Source organism: Triturus cristatus, chromosome 4_2, assembly GCF_964204655.1.
Source record: "Triturus cristatus chromosome 4_2, aTriCri1.1, whole genome shotgun sequence".
Classification (NCBI taxonomy): domain Eukaryota; kingdom Metazoa; phylum Chordata; class Amphibia; order Caudata; family Salamandridae; genus Triturus; species Triturus cristatus.
In genome coordinates this window covers 433,084,574-433,105,578 of record NC_140586.1, presented here as the reverse complement: position 1 = coordinate 433,105,578, position 21,005 = coordinate 433,084,574, and positions in this window count along the sequence as shown.

Sequence of the window (21,005 nt, the reverse complement as noted above, 5' to 3'; positions counted from 1 at the left end):
GCTTTGAAATTCTCCCAGTAGTTCATCCTCTGTACGCCATGGTTTAAACAGCTGTAAAAGAGCCAAGTAGTAAAATTCCTTTTTGTCAGTAGTGTCGCAACTCAGCTTCCTGTGATTTATCAAACTTCCTTTTGTTTGCTTCACCAAACATCCTTCCTCACCAATGACTTTATATTTTCCATTGTTGATGTCTTCTGCGGCTTTCCGTGAATAAATGTAGTTCTGCAGCACTTCATAGAGACACATGTTCTCCAGATGATGACTTCTTTTTGGATAATATGGTGCCGATCACGATCCGGTAAAAACCGGGTACGAACCGTCGGACGGAGCATAATCTCCGTCCGACGCGTACCCGGTCGTCAATTTTTACAAAGAAGGAATCACGATTCGCACGGGTACACCATTACCGTACGAATCGTAAAAAAGCCCGACCGAACAAAAAAACACCTACCAATGCGATCCGGGAAAGCGCCGACCAGACGTCGGGACGCTCGCAGCCAGCCATTCACGAACCAGGAATCACGATTCGCACCGACGTCACCCCGCACGGTGAATATTTTGCGGCAGCCAAAAACTGCCGGGAAATCAGGACGACGCGAACAAGGACCACCAGTACGCGACGGACAGACGATGACGCGAACAAGGAGGACCAGTACGTGACGGACACACAGGACGACGCCACCAAGGAGGACCCGTACTCCACAGGACGACGCGATCAAGGAGGACCCGTACGCGACAGGACGACGCGAGCAAGGAGTACCAGTACGCGACGGACAGACATGGACCCGAACCTACGAGTCATCCCTGCCCTCATAGCAGTCCACCTCCTCTACAGGTTACGACGCAGACGCCGCAGAAGGTCAGAATAACTAAGGGAGGGTGGAAAGTGGGGTGGGGTGGGGGTGGCACGACCAGGGCAGGCCACAAAACAACCACATAAGTCACACACCACACATGGCCTGGACATACCTGACTCCCATGCCCTGGTCACCACGAGGGGGTGGGGGCGTGTCCTGATAAGCCAGCGACCGCCACAACGGAAGTCCGTCACCACGCGAACCGGCAACACAACCAGACAGGTACGTCCCGTACCCACGCCTGAAGAGCGTGTGTACGAGTCGGACCACGCCCACACACGTCACCCCAACAATGGCGGGACGGATCGCACCCACGTGGCAAAGGCCTGGGTACGGGCCGCACAAACATCACATAGCGTGGGGACGGATATGTACGGACCCTACCCCCACCCCGTATGCAAGGAGCGTACCCCCCACCTCAACAGTGAAAGTACGACCCGTACCCCCACCCGCGTATGCATGGAGCGCACCCCCCATGCCAACAGTGTAAGTACGACTCGAACCCTCACCCGCGTATGCAAGGAGCGTACCCCCCACCCCAACAGTGAAAGTACGACCCGTACCCCCACCCGCGTATGCATGGAGCGCACACCCCATGCCAACAGTGTAAGTACGACTCGAACCCTCACCCGCGTATGCAAGGAGTGTACCCCCCAGCCCAACAGTGTAAGTACGACCCGTACCCCCACCCGCGTATGCATGGAGCGTACCCCCCAGCCCAACAGTGTAAGTACGACTCGAACCCTCACCCGCGTATGCAAGGAGCGTACCCCCCAGCCCAACAGTGTAAGTACGACGCTGTCTTGAGAACTGTCTCTAGCTACTTCAGCTGCAATTGTAGTTTCCTGTTCAATTTCTTCATTTAACATTTGCAGATAAGTTGAGAATGTACTGCATTGTATGCTGTCTTTGCAAGCATTAAAAGAATCTTCATAGCTTTGAAATTCTCCCAGTAGTTCATCCTCTGTACGCCATGGTTTAAACAGCTGTAAAAGAGCCAAGTAGTAAAATTCCTTTTTGTCAGTAGTGTCGCAACTCAGCTTCCTGTGATTTATCAAACTTCCTTTTGTTTGCTTCACCAAACATCCTTCCTCACCAATGACTTTATATTTTCCATTGTTGATGTCTTCTGCGGCTTTCCGTGAATAAATGTAGTTCTGCAGCACTTCATAGAGACACATGTTCTCCAGATGATGACTTCTTTTTGGATAATATGGTGCCGATCACGATCCGGTAAAAACCGGGTACGAACCGTCGGACGGAGCATAATCTCCGTCCGACGCGTACCCGGTCGTCAATTTTTACAAAGAAGGAATCACGATTCGCACGGGTACACCATTACCGTACGAATCGTAAAAAAGCCCGACCGAACAAAAAACACACCTACCAATGCGATCCGGGAAAGCGCCGACCTGACGTCGGGACGCTCGCAGCCAGCCATTCACGAACCAGGAATCACGATTCGCACCGACGTCACCCCGCACGGTGAATATTTTGCGGCAGCCAAAAACTGCCGGGAAATCAGTACGACGCGAACAAGGACCACCAGTACGCGACGGACAGACGATGACGCGAACAAGGAGGACCAGTACGTGACGGACACACAGGACGACGCCACCAAGGAGGACCCGTACGCGACAGGACGACGCGATCAAGGAGGACCCGTACGCGACAGGACGACGCGAGCAAGGAGTACCAGTACGCGACGGACAGACATGGACCCGAACCTACGAGTCATCCCTGCCCTCATAGCAGTCCACCTCCTCTACAGGTTACGACGCAGACGCCGCAGAAGGTCAGAATAACTAAGGGAGGGGGGAAAGTGGGGTGGGGTGGGGGTGGCACGACCAGGGCAGGCCACAAAACAACCACATAAGTCACACACCACACATGGCCTGGACATACCTGACTCCCATGCCCTGGTCACCACGAGGGGGTGGGGGCGTGTCCTGATAAGCCAGCGACCGCCACAACGGAAGTCCGTCACCACGCGAACCGGCAACACAACCAGACAGGTACGTCCCGTACCCACGCCTGAAGAGCGTGTGTACGAGTCGGACCACGCCCACACACGTCACCCCAACAATGGCGGGACGGATCGCACCCACGTGGCAAAGGCCTGGGTACGGGCCGCACAAACATCACATAGCGTGGGGACGGATATGTACGGACCCTACCCCCACCCCGTATGCAAGGAGCGTACCCCCCACCCCAACAGTGAAAGTACGACCCGTACCCCCACCCGCGTATGCATGGAGCGCACCCCCCATGCCAACAGTGTAAGTACGACTCGAACCCTCACCCACGTATGCAAGGAGCGTACCCCCCACCCCAACAGTGAAAGTATGACCCGTACCCCCACCCGCGTATGCATGGAGCGCACACCCCATGCCAAAAGTGTAAGTACGACTCGAACCCTCACCCGCGTATGCAAGGAGTGTACCCCCCAGCCCAACAGTGTAAGTACGACCCGTACCCCCACCCGCGTATGCATGGAGCGTACCCCCCAGCCCAACAGTGTAAGTACGACTCGAACCCTCACCCGCGTATGCAAGGAGCGTACCCCCCAGCCCAACAGTGTAAGTACGACCCGTACCCCCACCCGCGTATGCATGGAGCGTACCCCCCATGCCAACAGTGTAAGTACAACCCGTACCCCCACCCGCGTATGCATGGAGCGTACCCCCCACCCCAACAGTGTAAGTACGACCCGTACCCCCACCCGCGTATGCAAGGAGCGTACCCCCCAGCCCAACAGTGTAAGTACGACCCGTACCCCCACCCGCGTATGCATGGAGCGTACCCCCCAGCCCAACAGTGTAAGTACGACCCGTACCCCCACCCGCGTATGCATGGAGCGTACCCCCCAGCCCAACAGTGTAAGTACGACCCATACCCCCACCCGCGTATGCAAGGAGCATACCCCCCAGCCCAACAGTGTAAGTACGACCCGTACCCCCACCCGCGTATGCATGGAGCGTACCCCCCAGCCCAACAGTGTAAGTACGACCCATACCCCCACCCGCGTATGCAAGGAGCGTACCCCCCAGCCCAACAGTGTAAGTACAACCCGTACCCCCACCCGCGTATGCAAGGAGCGTACCCCCCACCCCAACAGTGTAAGTTCGACCCGTACCCTCACCCGCGTATGCATGGAGCGTACCCCCACCACACCAGTGTAAGTAGACTCGTACCCTCACCTCGAATGCATTGAGCGTACCCCCACCGTGTATGTTCCAAGCGTACATATCCTGAAATCGGAGGTGTGTGTGCAGAGTCCTCCCAGCAGTGCCCTGAGACAGGAGGGATGGGTGCCTATCACTCCCAGCAGTGCCCTGAGACAGGAGGGGTGGGTGCCTATCACTCCCAGCATTGCCCTGAGACAGGAGGGGTGGGTGTGGAGTCCTCCCAGCAGTGCCCTGAGACAGGAGGGGTGGGTGCAGAGTCCTTCCAGCAGTGCCCTGAGACAGGAGGGATGGGTGCCTATCACTCCCAGCAGTGCCCTGAGACAGGAGGCGTGTGTGCAGAGTCCTCCCAGCAGTGCCCTGAGACAGGAGGGGTGGGTGCAGAGTCCTCCCAGCAGTGCCCTGAGACAGGAGGGGTGGGTGCAGAGTCCTCCCAGCAGTGCCCTGAGACAGGAGGGGTGGGTGCAGAGTCCTCCCAGCAGTGCCCTGAGACAGGAGGGGTGTGTGCAGAGTCCTCCCAGCAGTGCCCTGAGACAGGAGGGGTGTAACACATGTGTGTGAGGCCAGAATTATCCACATGCATACTGGCTACAAGGGAACATGTCCCCATGAACTCATGTCAACAGACTCCACACACAAGTACAGTGATCACCAAGGATGCCACGATTGTTGCGGGTTGAGACATGGCCCTGCATGCATGGCCAAAGTAGAAGGGCTCCGTCACACACACAGCTCATGTAGACACAGCTCTGCGCTAAACATTGGGAACACCCTGCAGGGAAGAAAGCTGGGTACACAGAGGAAGGAATACACCCTGGGACAAGTGCACCATGCAGTAACTGCTTACATGAACAAAGAAAGTTAGCCAACACCTTGTGATGGCACACAGATCACAGGGTCCCACCAATGAGCAGTACACTACTACATATCCCACACACCCAAACCCTTACACACCACCCAAAACCATGTAGCAGCCCCACCAACACCAATACCAGCATAGCAGTAGTGTGATAATGAAAACAAAATTAAGCTTTATTCAGCATGAGCACAATGTCCGTGGATCGCAGGCAGTACAATCTTCACAAAGCCCATAGGGCAGTCAATGATTCTCAGCTGGATGGGGGACACAGTGGGATGTGTGTCCCCTACCTTGCCTGCACAGTCAAATGGCATCGTCTTCCACACTGGTGAGGGCATCAGGGGGGGGGAAGCAACAGGCACCGCAGGGACATCAGGGCAAAGGGGCGGCGTTGTGGGTGCAGGGATGGAGGACTCCACCACAGGGGGTGGGTCAATGCCAAAGGCGGAGGCCAGGATGGCACTACACACCTTTGCAAGGTCCGCCAGGGAGTCCCCTGCACCCGAAGGGACCTCAGGCCCCAAGGAGGGGGGGGGTCAGAGGGATGGGTCGCAGCGCCACCGGGGGAGGGTGGAGACAGGGGGGGAGACTCAACCACCCTGACCGGGGACCTCCTTGACCGCTTGCGTGGTGGTGTAACTGTGGGGCTCAGGGACAGAGCGGCCATGAAGGAGTCCTTGGGGGAGATGTGGCCAGGAGAGCTGAGGGGAGGGGATTTGGAGGGAGTGGACTGGGTGGAATGCGGACTCCCACTATGGCTGCGTGTCACACGTTTGCCCCCCGACCCAGTGGGTGTGCCTACCTCACCCTGTGTGTGCGTGTCAGGAGGAGTGCGGTGGACCTTCCCTGCTGGTGTGGTGCCCGTGTCCGTTGATGTGGGTGCATGCCGACGTCTGGGTGTACGTGGGACAGGCTTGGGAGTGGGAAATGTGGATGGGGCAGGGGTAGGTGGGGGGAGGTCGCGCTGCAGGAGACCCACTGCTGCAGTCAGTGTGGAGTCTATGGACCTCAGCAAGTTGCGTTGGTCAGCCTGCGATGAATGAATGCCCTCCAAGAAAGCCTCGATGTTGGTGAGGGTTTTGCCGTGGGCATGGAGGACATTAAGGATCGCAGCCTGACCAACCTGCAGTTGCCGCTGGATGTCCAGAGACTCTGCATTGGCGGCAGCAGTGGAGACAGGGGCAGGGGGTGCGGTGCCTGGCAGGAAGGAGACATGCTGTGACCGGGCACGCTGGGAAGGGACACGAGCAAGTGGGAGGCGGCTGGTGGAAACTGAGGGGGCGGTGCGAGGTGTTGTTCCGCTGTCAGCTGCTGGTGTAGCCTCCGCCCACTCGGAGACATCCTCCTCGGACCTGTCAGCTTCGTAGTCTGATGTGCCAGTCGACAGGTCCTCGGCCACACTCTCCTCCGCCTCTGTCCCACTCGATGTGCCAGACCCGATGTCACGGCTGGCACTGGTGCTCGGTCCCTCCGCCTGGTCTGTGTCCATGTCTCCCTCTGTGTCCCCCGACGATGCTGTGGGCAGGGTGGAGAGACAGAAATTAATCAGACACCTGTACACATCTGTCACATGAGTCCAATCTACATAGGTAACATTGCATGGCCTGAAAAGGAAGATCCCTAACATCTACTGAACAGGGTACCGATGTAGGGCATGAAACACACAGTTGGTTGAGCCACCATGCCACTGAAATACCATGGAGAGCATGAGACAATAGCAAATTACAGGAAACGGAGCCTGACATAGCACCCAGGCCCTGGGGACAATCCAGCACTGCATCTGCACCACACAGCGTTGGCGAAAATACCGATGACCAGGGAGCATATCCATGAACTTGAGACACATGCTGCATAGGTAATGCTGAAAACATGCACAACATGACTCGGTCACTGCACCTTGCGTGTGTGTCCAGACACATCACACACTGCCCAGACCCAGCAAGTGGAAATCAGGAGTTAACACATAGGCATTGCACGCCCCAACAAGACCCTACACGAGGCAAATTGTTGAGACACAGGTGGCACCAACATCTCATAGTCTGGGTGATACACACAGGGGCAGGCAAAAAGCAAGATTGGACGCCAAACAGCCAAGGTGCGCCTGTACAAATAATGAGGTACCAGTGCCCATCCTCAGATGAGTATAAAAAGACACACAGGCACTGGCAACTGTGAGTATGAAGAAGGACAATCAGGTCAGGCTGCACAGTGGACACCTGTACAAAATAGCACGTCTATATACATGGTGACAGGGGACAATGGCACAGAGCACAACCTATGCTGTAGACACTGAGATTGGCCACGTTTATGATGACACATACACCACTGAGGAAAAGGTGCCCCAGGGGACAGTAGTGGGCACGCAACTACATGCTACTGAATGGTAATGACTGCAACACACGTCACCATCCCTGCACTATGTGTATCGCACACTCATGCACATCATGTCACAGGCCACTACATAGGACATGCGCGCTGTAAGGCATGACACATGAGAGACCAACTCCCATGTCTGGAGTCAGCATCAGTGGCAACTGACATGGAACCCACATGCAGTGAACTTGACAGTGCACAGGCAAGGTCCCACAACCTGTTACACACCACCCCCACACATGATGCTAGAGTCATTGTTCTCGTGGACAAAGCGCAAGCCTACATTACCTTGTGAAGGAGTGACTACACACAGACCAGGGAACACATTGCAAGGCGGGGAAGGGTGGCAGGGGCACAGCGCTATACTGGGGCAAACAGGATCTGCACAGCACATTTAAACCCTGGCAGTGAATTCATGCTACTGTGCCCTTACAAATGCTGGTGACACACAACAAACACACATGTACCTACCCCCTTCCGGCTGCTGCATCGCCTGTAAGCGCCTCTCCAGGTCTGGAAAGACCACCGGCAGCACACGCCTGTGGAGGTGGCTCAGACGGCGGCGGCCGCGGTTCTTGTGGCTCTCAGGTGAGTCCCCCAGCAGGACCCGTGCAATCCTCCGCGTCCAGCACCGGATATCCTGCCAGCGTTTCCTCACCTGGGGCAGGCTCCGCCTCCGACCATCCACACCCCTCACGGCACTGACGGCGGTCAGCCAGATCTGCTCCTTGGCAGTGGCGCCTACCTGTGAGGAGGAACAAGTGACACCACATCAATACACCAGCCACATGTCACAGAGAGACATATGGGTACAAATTAGCTGGTAACAACAAGGCATGTCATGCAGCCAACGCATTGCACCTTTGTCATAGGGACATCATCCCCTGGTGAGGGCAAAAGCAGTACGTGCCACAGTGGGTACACAGGTGGAATGATGGCAATGTCACAATCAATGATCAAGGCTCACACTGTGCATCACACCCACCCCTCCTGTCTCAGGGCACTGCTGTGAGTGATAGGCCCCCACCCCTCCTGTCTCAGGGCACTGCTGGGAGGACTCTGCACACACCCCTCCTGTCTCAGGGCACTGCTGTGAGTGATAGGCCCCCACCCCTCCTGTCTCAGGGCACTGCTGTGAGTGATAGGCCCCCACCCCTCCTGTCTCAGGGCACTGCTGTGAGTGATAGGCCCCCACCCCTCCTGTCTCAGGGCACTGCTGGGAGGACTCTGCACACACCCCTTCTGTCTCAGGGCACTGCTGTGAGTGATAGGCCCCCACCCCTCCTGTCTCAGGGCACTGCTGTGAGTGATAGGCCCCCACCCCTCCTGTCTCAGGGCACTGCTGTGAGTGATAGGCCCCCACCCCTCCTGTCTCAGGGCACTGCTGGGAGGACTCTGCACACACCCCTCCTGTCTCAGGGCACTGCTGGGAGGACTCTGCACACACCCCTCCTGTCTCAGGGCACTGCTGTGAGTGATAGGCCCCCACCCCTCCTGTCTCAGGGCACTGCTGTGAGTGATAGGCCCCCACCCCTCCTGTCTCAGGGCACTGCTGGGAGGACTCTGCACACACCCCTCCTGTCTCAGGGCACTGCTGGGAGACATCAGGCACCCCCCCCTGGAACCCCCCCGACAGTACATGGCATGTGTGTTACACCTGGACGCAATGGCAGAAGTCACAGTCACAACATAGGGACAGTCTGTGGCAGTGGCCTATGCACTCACCTGATACCCTGGTCGCCCATACAGCATGGAGTACTGTGGGAGGATCACATCCAGCAGAGCCATGTTCTCCTCCAGGGTGAATGGCTGTGTCCTCTCCACAGCCCTTGACATGGTTCCAGGGAATCAGTAGCAGCAGCTGGGTCGACGAATGCAAAGATGTGCAGGCAAGTGCTCCCTCATGGGACCTGGCTGCCTTATATGTGCCCTTCTGCCCAGTCTCATGCACAGGAGTACAGAGTGATTGGTCACTCACATTTGCATCCTATGTTTCCACCAATCCCTTCAAACCTAGCAGTCTGTGGGTTCTCTATCGGTTTCATTCTCCTGCATGATGTCAGCCCCACAAACACATTGCAACAAAGTAGAAGAATTCCAACTGACTTCTGCTGTGCACCTTCCAGAACAATTTTGAAATTTGAACTTGGTCTCCATGACAACCAGCATGCATGTAGGCCTTAATACTTGTCCCCTATGCAATTTGGAGCATCACACACAGGTACGGTGCGTTTCGGGGCCCTAGGGCACCCCAAATGCATGGCAACGGCCCGTACATGCATGCCTACGTTCACTATCACTATGGGTCTGCACGCGTATGCGTACTCGTAGTGGTACGGACCGTACACACGCATGTACGCTCACTATCACTATGGGTCTGCACGCGTATGCGTACCCGTAGTGGTACGGACCGTACACACGCATGTACGCTCACTATCACTATGGGTCTGCACGCGTATGCATACTCGTAGTGGTACGGACCGTACACACGCATGTACGCTCACTATCACTATGGGTCTGCACGCGTATGCATACTCGTAGTGGTACGGACCGTACACACGCATCTACGCTCACTATCACTATGGGTCTGCACGCGTATGCGTACCCGTAGTGGTACGGACCGTACACACGCATGTACGCTCACTATCACTGTGGGTCTGCACGCGTATGCATACTCGTAGTGGTACGGACCGTACACACGCATGTACGCTCACTATCACTATGGGTCTGCACGCGTATGCATACTCGTAGTGGTACGGACCGTACACACGCATCTACGCTCACTATCACTATGGGTCTGCACGCGTATGCGTACCCGTAGTGGTACGGACCGTACACTCGCATCTACGCTCACTATCACTACGAGTACGCATACGCGTGCCGACCCATAGTGATAGTGAGCGTACATGCGAGTGTACGGTCCGTACCACTACGGGTACGCATACGCGTGCCGACCCATAGTGATAGTGAGCGTACATGCGAGTGTACGGTCCGTACCACTACGGGTACGCATACGCGTGCCGACCCATAGTGATAGTGAGCGTACATGCGAGTGTACGGTCCGTACCACTACGGGTACGCATACGCGTGCCGACCCATAGTGATAGTGAGCGTACATGCGAGTGTACGGTACGTACCACTACGGGTACGCATACGCGTGCCGACCCATAGTGATAGTGAGCGTACATGCGAGTGTACGGTCCGTACCACTACGGGTACGCATACGCGTGTCGACCCATAGTGATAGTGAGCGTACATGCGAGTGTACGGTCTGTACCACTACGGGTACGCATACGCGTGCCGACCCATAGTGATAGTGAGCGTACATGCGAGTGTACGGTCCGTACCACTACGGGTACGCATACGCGTGCAGACCCATAGTGATAGTGAGCGTACATGCGTGTGTACGGCCCTATCACTATGGGTCTGCACGCGTATGCGAACTCGTAGTGCTACGGACCGTACAAATGCCTGTACGCTCGCCATCACGATGGGTACACATACGGCAGCACTCCCACAGTGATTTGGGAACATGCACAGGCCCTCTCAGCAGCAGTACGGCGGTTTTTACACATCACTGTGGTGATAGGCGACACACAGGTAGGAATAGGGCGGACATACTTGTCCAGGAATGGACATCAAGGCATCGTCTGTGCATTACTACATGTGTGGGGCACAGGTGTCACAGGCTGTGATGTGGAACATGCCTCCTGAGTGGAGAAGGCACCAGATGTATGATGAGATGTGTACAGGTGTACTGTGTGAGGGTGCAATGTGTGCCAGGCATGCCCTTGACTCCTTTGACATGTGTGCATGTGGGACTGCGCACTTGGGGTGAGCGTCACTGGCATGGCACGGGCACGGACACCAACACACGGAAGTGTCCCATGATGCCCGGTACAGGGGTCATGACACATGACTTGTCACTACCCACAGTGCACAATGTGACTATGTCATATATGTGTCCGGGATTTACATCAGGTTGATGTTGTAGCACCCTCAAAAGCTGCAGCCGTTGCAGCAACCAACATGTGGCTGTGTGTAGATTGTCATTGCACACTGTTCCGCACACCATGCCACATGTGTTATCGGATGTGAGGTGCACATGTATGCATGGGACACGGAGTAGCGTGACAAGGCCATGTCAGCATCCTCACAAGGAATGTGTGGTGAGTCATGACATGTGCACCTTCATGGCAAGGTGTGTGGGCTGGACTAGTGTAATGTCATGTGACCTGTGGCTCCAGTGTTCCGCTACCAGTCTCTGCAATCGGCATCCCACTTCTGCTGATGTGTGGGTGTATGTCACTCCTGTCTTGCGTCGGGCTGTGCACTTGCACTGGGACACAGCTATTTCCATGGCGTGGCATGGGGAGGTTCTCAATCACCGTGTGTAGGTGGGTCTTGGAAGGAGTGTCACCTTGCATCCATACGTGTCCTGGGCATGTAGCACATACCTGACTCCCTATGTAGCATGTGTGTATTGCCAGATTTACATGTGCTCAGTAGACATGAGTTGTTCTCGTAGTGCACTCACTCTTCGTTGTCACTTCCAAATTACTGCAGAGCGCCGCCTCTTGCCCGAAGAATTTCAGACTTGGCTACCATGCAGGAGAATGACAGGATCCGGCTCTACCGCTTCACCCAACCGTTGATTCTGGAGCTGACGGCGAGACTGGCACCACACCTGCAACCGCAGCACAGGTATCCTACGGCACTGACACCCCAGCTGAAGGTAATGGCTGACTTACATTTTCTTGCCACGGGTACCTTCCAAAATACCATAGCTCATGTTGGTGGCATGTCCCAGAGCATGTTCAGCGGTGTGCTGCATGATTTCTTGGAGGCCATGTTGATTCACCTGGATGACTTCATCAAGTTCCCAACCCCTGAACAGATGACTGAGGTCAAGCGTGGATTCTATGCCCTGGGAGGGATGCCCCATGTGATTGGGTCCATAGATGGGACACATGTAGGTTTGGTACCACCACACGCACGGGAGGTGGCGTACCGCAATCGGAAGCACTACCACTCCATCAATGCCCTTGTGGTGTGTCTGTCCAATATGGTGATTTCACATGTCTGTGCTCGTTTCCCAGGGTCAGCACACGATGCCTACATCATGAGGCGTAGCGGGATGCCTGATATGATGATGCAGCTGCGCAACAAACGGGCATGTGTTGTTGGTGGGTACAGTCTGTCTGTCCTGTATTCTGTATAGCCGACCAGCACGACCGCTTCACCAGTTCTAACGATGTCCATGTGCTTCCCATGTAGGGGACGCTGGCTATCCCAACATGCCTTGGCTGCTGACACATCTCCGCAACCCCATCACGCCGGCCCAGCTCCGCTATAACACCGCCCATGGCCGGACAAGGCGAGTGATAGAGAGGACGTTTGGCATGCTGAAGAGCCGATTCCGGTGCCTCCACAAGACCGGCGGTGCACTCCCTTATGCCCCGGCGAAGGTCTGCAAGATCTTCATGGTCTGCTGCATGCTGCACAACATGGCAGTTGAAAGAGCTGTGCCACTCATCCTGAATCAACATGACGAGGACCATCCACCCGTGGAGGACGAAGGGCTTGGCAATGGGGCTAGTGATGTGGAGGATGTGGAGCCGCAAGAGGACATCCGGACTCGGCTCATACGCGACTTCTTTGCTTAGTGGTGAGTACCAGGGTCTGAGTGTGCACGCATTGGTCCCCGTGTGGCATGCGTTGTGATGTGTGTCTCCACCTGCATGTATGGCACGTGGGTCAGAGGTGTGTGTGGGTGTGTCACTGGAGTGATGGTGGCAGTGATGGTAGTATATCCCCAGTCATAATTGTGACCTAGCATGTTGTCATCCATACATGTGTCGAGTAAATGCACATGCAAGTGGCTGTGCTTTTTGTGGCTGACTTCTTGTGTGTCTCTCTTCCCCAGGTACCTGCGCATGCCGTTTGCTGGTTGCATTGTTGTGGCACTGCTATTCCTCATGGACATGACATCGTGGGCTGACTCAGCGTTACAGGCACGGACACGTTTGGAAGTCTCCATGGGGTAAGGGATGCATCTGGGGTGTATTGGGTGTGGCAGTTGTTCACGATGTGTGCACACTGCCCCGGTCGGGGTTTGGTTCCTCTGCAGTCATGTGGCATCCCCATGGGACACGACATGCAGCTGGGTACACCTGAATAGATGGGCTGCCTGGTTGTCAGTCATCAGTGATGGGATAGTGGATTGTGATGATGGCATCAATGTGTGTGACACTGCCCTCGGACACATACGGTTGACATTGTCTTGACATGGCGTGGGACTTCCACATCAGCGGGTCTATGGTGTATGTCAGGCTCTCCGTGTGCAGCTGTGGGTTTTAGCTGTTAGCCGACACTTGTGTGCCAGTTCCATGGCTATCACGCATTTGTGCTGCAGAAGGGGGGTGCCAGTGTTGGACCCACATGTTACTCCACATGATGTGTTCATGTGTACTTCAAGTTGCCTCTGCAATCCCAAAAACATGACTAATAAAGGTGTCCCTATGCCTCCAAGGTGCCTCTTCTCAGTCAATGCTGGTGTGTTGGCACGGTGCATCCTGCATGTCTGGCATGGTATTCCCTGATTGTGGCTATGTGTCAATGTGTCGAGTGGCAAGATGCAAGCTGTGTGTGTGTGCTGAGACTGTGTATTGGGCATGATGTCCATGACTGTGTGGGTATTGTGACATGTGCCATCCCCATGCATCCAACGTTGTCCATGACCCCATTCTCTGCATCCACCGGACTCAAGCTTGCAGGACATGGTTCTGCCACCTGTCTACACATACCTGGGTGCCCCCCAGGACACTGGCCAGGATCCCTGACCTCTGCGCATGACTGTTGCTGTACTCAATGTGTCTGTCAGCACGGTTGTTCGGCCACCCCCTCAGCTGGTTGTGCCCATCACGGGTGTGTATGGTGCTCCATGTCTATCTTGCCTAATAAACTGTGACCCATGTGTCCTGTGCCAGACTCAGGCCCCAGGGTGTGGTTGGTTGAAGTGAACAGATGACTCAGGCATGTTTAGACTGTACAAGACACATGTTAGGTAATAATGCTACCAGCAGGCATCTACTCTTAATAGTGTGATTTATTATTGGGGGGGGGGGGACACAAAGTGAGGGGCTTTCCGGGATTAGGGAATCCAAAGTTCAGTAGGGGAGTTGGTGTCCTTGCCATTGGAAATCCTCAGAGTCCATGCCACAGTCTTTGTCAACATTGGTCAGCCAGTGACCAGCAGGGCCATGTGGCAGAGAATGTCTCTTGATGCTGTGATGCTGTTGCTCCAGTGGGCCAGGTGCCAGGCCAGGTGTCCTGGGAGATGGTGATGTAGCAGCCACCCTCACGGTCCTTTCCGTGGACGACCCGGCTTCCTGCGGGGAACCTCAGCAGCAGGCCGTGACGACGTCTGGGATGCTCCGTCGGATGTTTCCTCCTCCTCCTCCTGATCCCTCCCTGTGGGTGGTGATGTTCTCCGCCTTCTGGCACAGGGAGGGTCGGCCATGGTGTCGGCCATCCGACGGAGTGTAGCGTGAATCCCCTGGAACGCCGTCACTTGCTCAGCCTGTCTGTCCTCCATCCTCCGTTGGTGTACCTGTAGACAGGCTATTAGCTCCGCATGTTGCTGGGCCTGCTGGACCTTGATCCCCTTGAGGACGGACACAACCTGGGCCATGCCCGTGGTGTCCTGCCGGTATGAGTCCAGGATGTTACGGACATGGGAAAATACCGGATCCCCAGCCAACTGGTCAGGCTCGCGCCTCCGCCGTCCTCCACTCCCACCACCCCTGCCCACTTGCGTCTGGCCTGCACTTGTGGGCACATCGGGTCTCCGGGACCCCTGAGGGGTGGCATTGGCGTTGTCGCCTGCCTCCTCCTGGGTGCCCGGGACCCTGTGTCCCTCCTGGCGAGCCTGGCTGCATTGTGGTGTTGGGGCAGGGATCCTGGGTGTCTCCTGGGATGTGGCAGGAGTGGGGGTGGTGGTTGGCACGGTTGTACCTGACGCAGGTGCTGCAGGTGGTTGGACACCAGAGGGGCCAGGTCGGTCGGGGTCGTCCGCAGAGTGGTGAGAGTGGTCGCTGCCGGTGGGATCGGTCTCCTGCAGATCCGGGTCCTGTGAGTGTTCCCCCCCAGTGTTGGGGGGTGCAGCACGACGTTGACCTGTGTGTGAGAGAGAAAATGTTAATTTTGGTCCATGCAACATCCATGTTTCATCCGTTTCAAAGTTGGCACATTTCCTCTTGGAATTAGGATCTGTCTTGCATTCCACTCACAGTGCACTTGTGCATGGGTGTGTCCCTTGGGCACCAATTTGGCCCCTTTAACTATGTGTGGCACAGTCTTACTTGCTGCGTCAAGTGTGACTGCAGTCAGCAGTGGAGTGTGCAGGTGTGGCGAGCCATGCATTTGCGCCTTCCTTGTAGCACTGTACATGTGCACATGGAGTGGATCCACACACTTATATGATGCACGTGGCTGTCCTTGTGCTCGTGTACAGGTTGTGACATGGCCCTGCGTTTTGCCATGATGAAGAGGGGGGGTTCTGGCACTGGCCACCCTTGTCTACATGCACGCAGTCGACCTGCTGACGAGCAGACATTCCCACACACCAAAGGACTGATTTGCTATCCCTGTGTCTCCCTCCTTCTCTGTCCCCCTCTCCCTCCCTCTCTGTCCCCCTCTCCCTCCCTCTCTGTCCCCCTCTCCCTCCCTCTCTGTCCCCCTCTCCCTCCCTCTGTGTGTTAGCCTCCTCCCTCTGTCCGTCTTCCTGTGTCTCCCTCCCTCTCTGTCCCCCTCTCCCTCCCTCTCTGTCCCCCTCTCCCTCCCTCTGTGTGTCAGCCTCCTCCCTCCCTCCGTGTGTCAGCCTCCTCCCTCTGTCCGTCTCCCTCCCTCTCAGTCCCCCTCTCCCTCCCTCTGTGTCCCCCTCTCCCTCCCTCCGTGTGTCACCCTCTGTCACCTTGGCCCAGCTTCCTGGGCACACACTGTTAGCAGATCTTTGAGTGGCCCTTGGCCTGTTGATGTGAGTTTGTTTCTGATCTCCAGGCACCCATTTTGTCTGCTGTGTGTCTGTGCGCTGCTGCTGTGGTGGTGTGTGCTGCCACTCTTTCACAATGTTGGCTGTTCATTAGCTGCTGTCATGTGCAAAACAGTGCCTTCACCCCCATGTGTTGATGCAAGGTGTCCGCCATTTGCTGGCAAGTCATTCCTGTGTTGGGACACAGTGTTTGTCTGGCTGTGACCTAGGCCATATGGGCAGAGGGCATTGTTGTCTGCTTTGGAGTCGCACTATGTGATTTTTTGTGCCCAGCCTCCCGCCATCCGGGTTACCGTGTCATGTGTTGTTGTCTTCTGTGGCCTGTGACTTGACATTGTCCAGCTGGGTGCATGGGGCATGGTGGCAGCAGTGGCATGTGCCTGCTCATGGAGTGTGGTTGAGTCATGCGATGGCTTGTGGTGGTTGCGTGCCTGTTAGTAATTTTGGTTGTGGTTGCAGTTCCCCCCATGTGAGGTGCGTTGTTTGTGTACTCACCCGGGTCTCGGAGTCCTTCTACTCCTTCAACTGCCTCCACCGGCAGTATGGCCATCACCCTCTCCTCCCAGGGATGGTACTGTACGGCTCTGCGGGAGGGCCCTCCTCCGGTGGCGTTGGCCTGGTCGTGTTCCTCCTGCCTCTTGGCTCTGACCCTCCTCCGCAGATCGTACCACCTGTTCTGGCAATCCTGCTTGGTCCTCCTGGTGTCCACAACAGCATTCACAGCATCGACGATGGTCTGCCACATGGCTGTTTTGGCTGCCTGGCTGGTGCTTCTGACCAATGTTCCAAAGATCTGTGGCTCGACTCTGAGGATTTGATCAACAAGGACCTCCAACTCTCGGTGACTGAACTTTGGATTCTTGGTAGTGGGCATGGTGAGGGGTGTGGGTGGGGATGGTGTGGGTGTGGGGGGTGTGTGGATGTTGGGGGGGGGGTGGATGGTTGTGTGTGTGTGTGAATGTGATGAGAGGGTGTTTGTGAGGGTGGTCGTGTGAAGGTGTGCAAGTGTAAGGTGTGGTGTAGCTTGTAGTCTGGTTCTGTGGTGTCTGGCAGCAGTGAGTCTGTTGCAAAGGCTCATGGTTTGTGTGTGTGGGCCCTTTTTATTGGTCCATGGGTGGGTGTGTCAGTTTTTGAATTTTGGGTGGGTGTGTTATAAGGAGTGGTGGTGTATTGGGCCTCTGTTTGTTTTTGGCAGTTGCAGGTCAGTGATTGTGTTATTTTAGTGGTTGTTGGCCATGTTTAGTGGCTGTGTGCCTTTCGAATGGTGTATTCTTGTGTTGTTTTATTTTGTCCTGGTTGTGTACGTGCGTTTTGAGCGTGTGTACGGTGTGTACATGGGCCATTTGGTTGTACGATTATGTCCTTGTGTGTGGCTTTGTACGACTCGTGCATGCGGTTGGGATGTTGGGGCATGGGGTGCGCTCCGTACTTAGGAGGTTGTGTTGGGGGTGCGCCAGGAACTACTGGGGTGTAGGTTCACGGTGGTACGACACGTACAGGGGGGGGGTGTACATTGACGTTGGTACGACACGTACTGGGGTGGGGGTACGACTGGAACGTACTGGGGTGTAGGTACACGGGGGTATGACACGTACTGGGGTGGGGGTGGGGCTCGAACGTACTGGGGTGTACATAGACGGTGGTACGACATGTACAGGGGTGGGGGGGTGTACATTGACGGTGGTACGACACGTACTGGGGTGGGGGGGTGTACATTGACGTTGGTACGACACGTACTGGGGTGGGGGTACGACTGGAACGTACTGGGGTGTAGGTACACGGGGGTATGACACGTACTGGGGTGGGGGTGGGGCTCGAACGTACTGGGGTGTACATAGACGGTGGTACGACATGTACAGGGGTGGGGGGGCGTACATTGACGGTGGTACGACACGTACTGGGGTGGGGGGGTGTACATTGACGTTGGTACGACACGTACTGGGGTGGGGGTACGACTGGAACGTACTGGGGTGTAGGTTCACGTTGGTACGACACGTACTGGGGTGGGGGTACGACTGGAACGTACTGGGGTGTAGGTACACGGGGGTATGACACGTACTGGGGTGGGGGTGGGGCTCGAACGTACTGGGGTGTACATAGACGGTGGTACGACACGTACTGGGGTGGGGGGGTGTACATTGACGTTGGTACGACACGTACTGGGGTGGGGGTACGACTGGAACGTACTGGGGTGTAGGTACACGGGGGTATGACATGTACTGGGGTGGGGGTACGACTGGAACGTACTGGGGTGTAGGTACACGGTGGTACGACACGTACAGGGGTGGGGGTGGGGCTCGAACATACTGGGGTGTAGGTACACGGGGGTATGACACGTACTGGGGTGGGGCTCGAACGTACTGGGGTGTACATAGACGGTGGTACGACACGTACAGGGGTGGGGGGGTGTACATTGACGGTGGTACGACACGTACAGGGGTGGGGGGGTGTACATTGACGGTGGTACGACACGTACTGGGGTGAGGGTACGACTGGAACGTACTGGGGTGTAGGTACACGGGGGTATGACACGTACTGGGGTGGGGGTGGGGCTCGAACGTACTGGGGTGTACATAGACGGTGGTACGACATGTACAGGGGTGGGGGGGTGTACATTGACGGTGGTACGACACGTACTGGGGTGGGGGGGTGTACATTGACGTTGGTACGACACGTACTGGGGTGGGGGTACGACTGGAACGTACTGGGGTGTAGGTACACGGGGGTATGACACGTACTGGGGTGGGGGTGGGGCTCGAACGTACTGGGGTGTACATAGACGGTGGTACGACATGTACAGGGGTGGGGGGGTGTACATTGACGGTGGTACGACACGTACTGGGGTGGGGGGGTGTACATTGACGTTGGTACGACACGTACTGGGGTGGGGGTACGACTGGAACGTACTGGGGTGTAGGTACACGGGGGTATGACATGTACTGGGGTGGGGGTACGACTGGAACGTACTGGGGTGTAGGTACACGGTGGTACGACACGTACAGGGGTGGGGGTGGGGCTCGAACGTACTGGGGTGTAGGTACACAGGGGGTATGACACGTACTGGGGTGGGGGTGGGGCTCGAACGTACTGGGGTGTACATAGACGGTGGTACGACACGTACAGGGGTGGGGGGGTGTACATTGACGGTGGTACGACACGTACAGGGGTGGGGGGGTGTACATTGACGGTGGTACGACACGTACAGGGGGGTGTACATTGACGGTGGTACGACACGTACTGGGGTGGGGGTACGACTGGAACGTACTGGGGTGTAGGTACACGGGGGTATGACACGTACTGGGGTGGGGGTACGACTGGAACATACTGGGGTGTACCTAGACGGGTGGGGGTATACATATACGGGGGGTACGTGTCGGACGTACGGGGGCTGGGGGAGTGTTGGGCGCGTATGCGGGCACATGTCTCCATGGTTGCTATAGGTGTTCGGTGCGGACGGTGTTTTTTCCATACGGTTGTAGGCTCGGACGCACGGGATGGATCGTGATTCCTCGGTCGGACTTGGATTTTTACGTTTGTAAGGTAAATCGTCCGAGGACGTGTCGGACACATTTTCCGACCCAAGGACGTGTGGGGAATGATTCCCAGTGCGGTTCGTATGGACTTTTTACCATGCGAATCGTGATTGCCAGTTCGTACGGCACTTGTACAATTCGTACGGTAAAAAGACCCGATACGAGTCGTACGGGGACATTTTTTACCGGATCGTGATCGGCACCTATGTGTCCAACATGTTTGATTTCAAAATATCTGTACTTTCTGGGTCATTCTCGGCCAAATATTCAATTTCTCCAACAGATTTCAGTACCCGATTTCTCATTGCTGCAAGGCCTAAACTTGCCCAAATTATTCTTCTTGATTTCGAGTAGAGACTTGCAGAAGATAACCTATCTGAACATTCGTAGGATCCAATTTCTCGATGCGATAACATCTTTAAACTGAAACTGTACAGCTTCTTACTGACAGTCTTCTCGTGAGAAATCTCTTCCCACATTTCTTTCAATTCAGTTTTTTCAGATTTAGTAATGTAAGATGTTACATATCGAGCAACAGCAATGGAATTGTCAGCTACATACTGTATATCCATGTTAGCATTCCACATGGATAAAATGACTGGGTTGTAGTCATTTATATTTTTTGATTCTTCTTTTCTTTTTAGGTTGTAGGTATTCTTAGGTGATTTTCTTGTGATAGTATGTCTCACAGATGACATAAAACTGTTTACTCTTCCATTTGAAAGAACAGGTCTAGGAAATCCAAATCGACATTTAGTGTAGTATTTATCTTTGCTCTTGTATTTCCGTCGACAGTATTTTCCACACCGATGACTTTGGAAACGTAAAACTTGCTCCTTTAACTTTTTCTCTTCTGTGCTTTTTGGTATAGCACATGTTGCATATTCTTCAATGTAAGATAACACTGCTTCATCAGTATCTGTTCCAAACTTTGGGGCATCCTTGATCCACAACAGCATATGAATATGAGGAGCACCTCTTACCTGGTACTCTTTTCTCCAAAAGAAATCCACTACTTCTCCAAGGGGTGGATTTTTTTTATTGTAGATGAAGGACATCATAGCCTCAAATCTATGATTGAAATATCTGCAAACATTAACCGGATCCAATGAGCACAGTTCTCCTGCTGTCTTGTATTCAATGTTT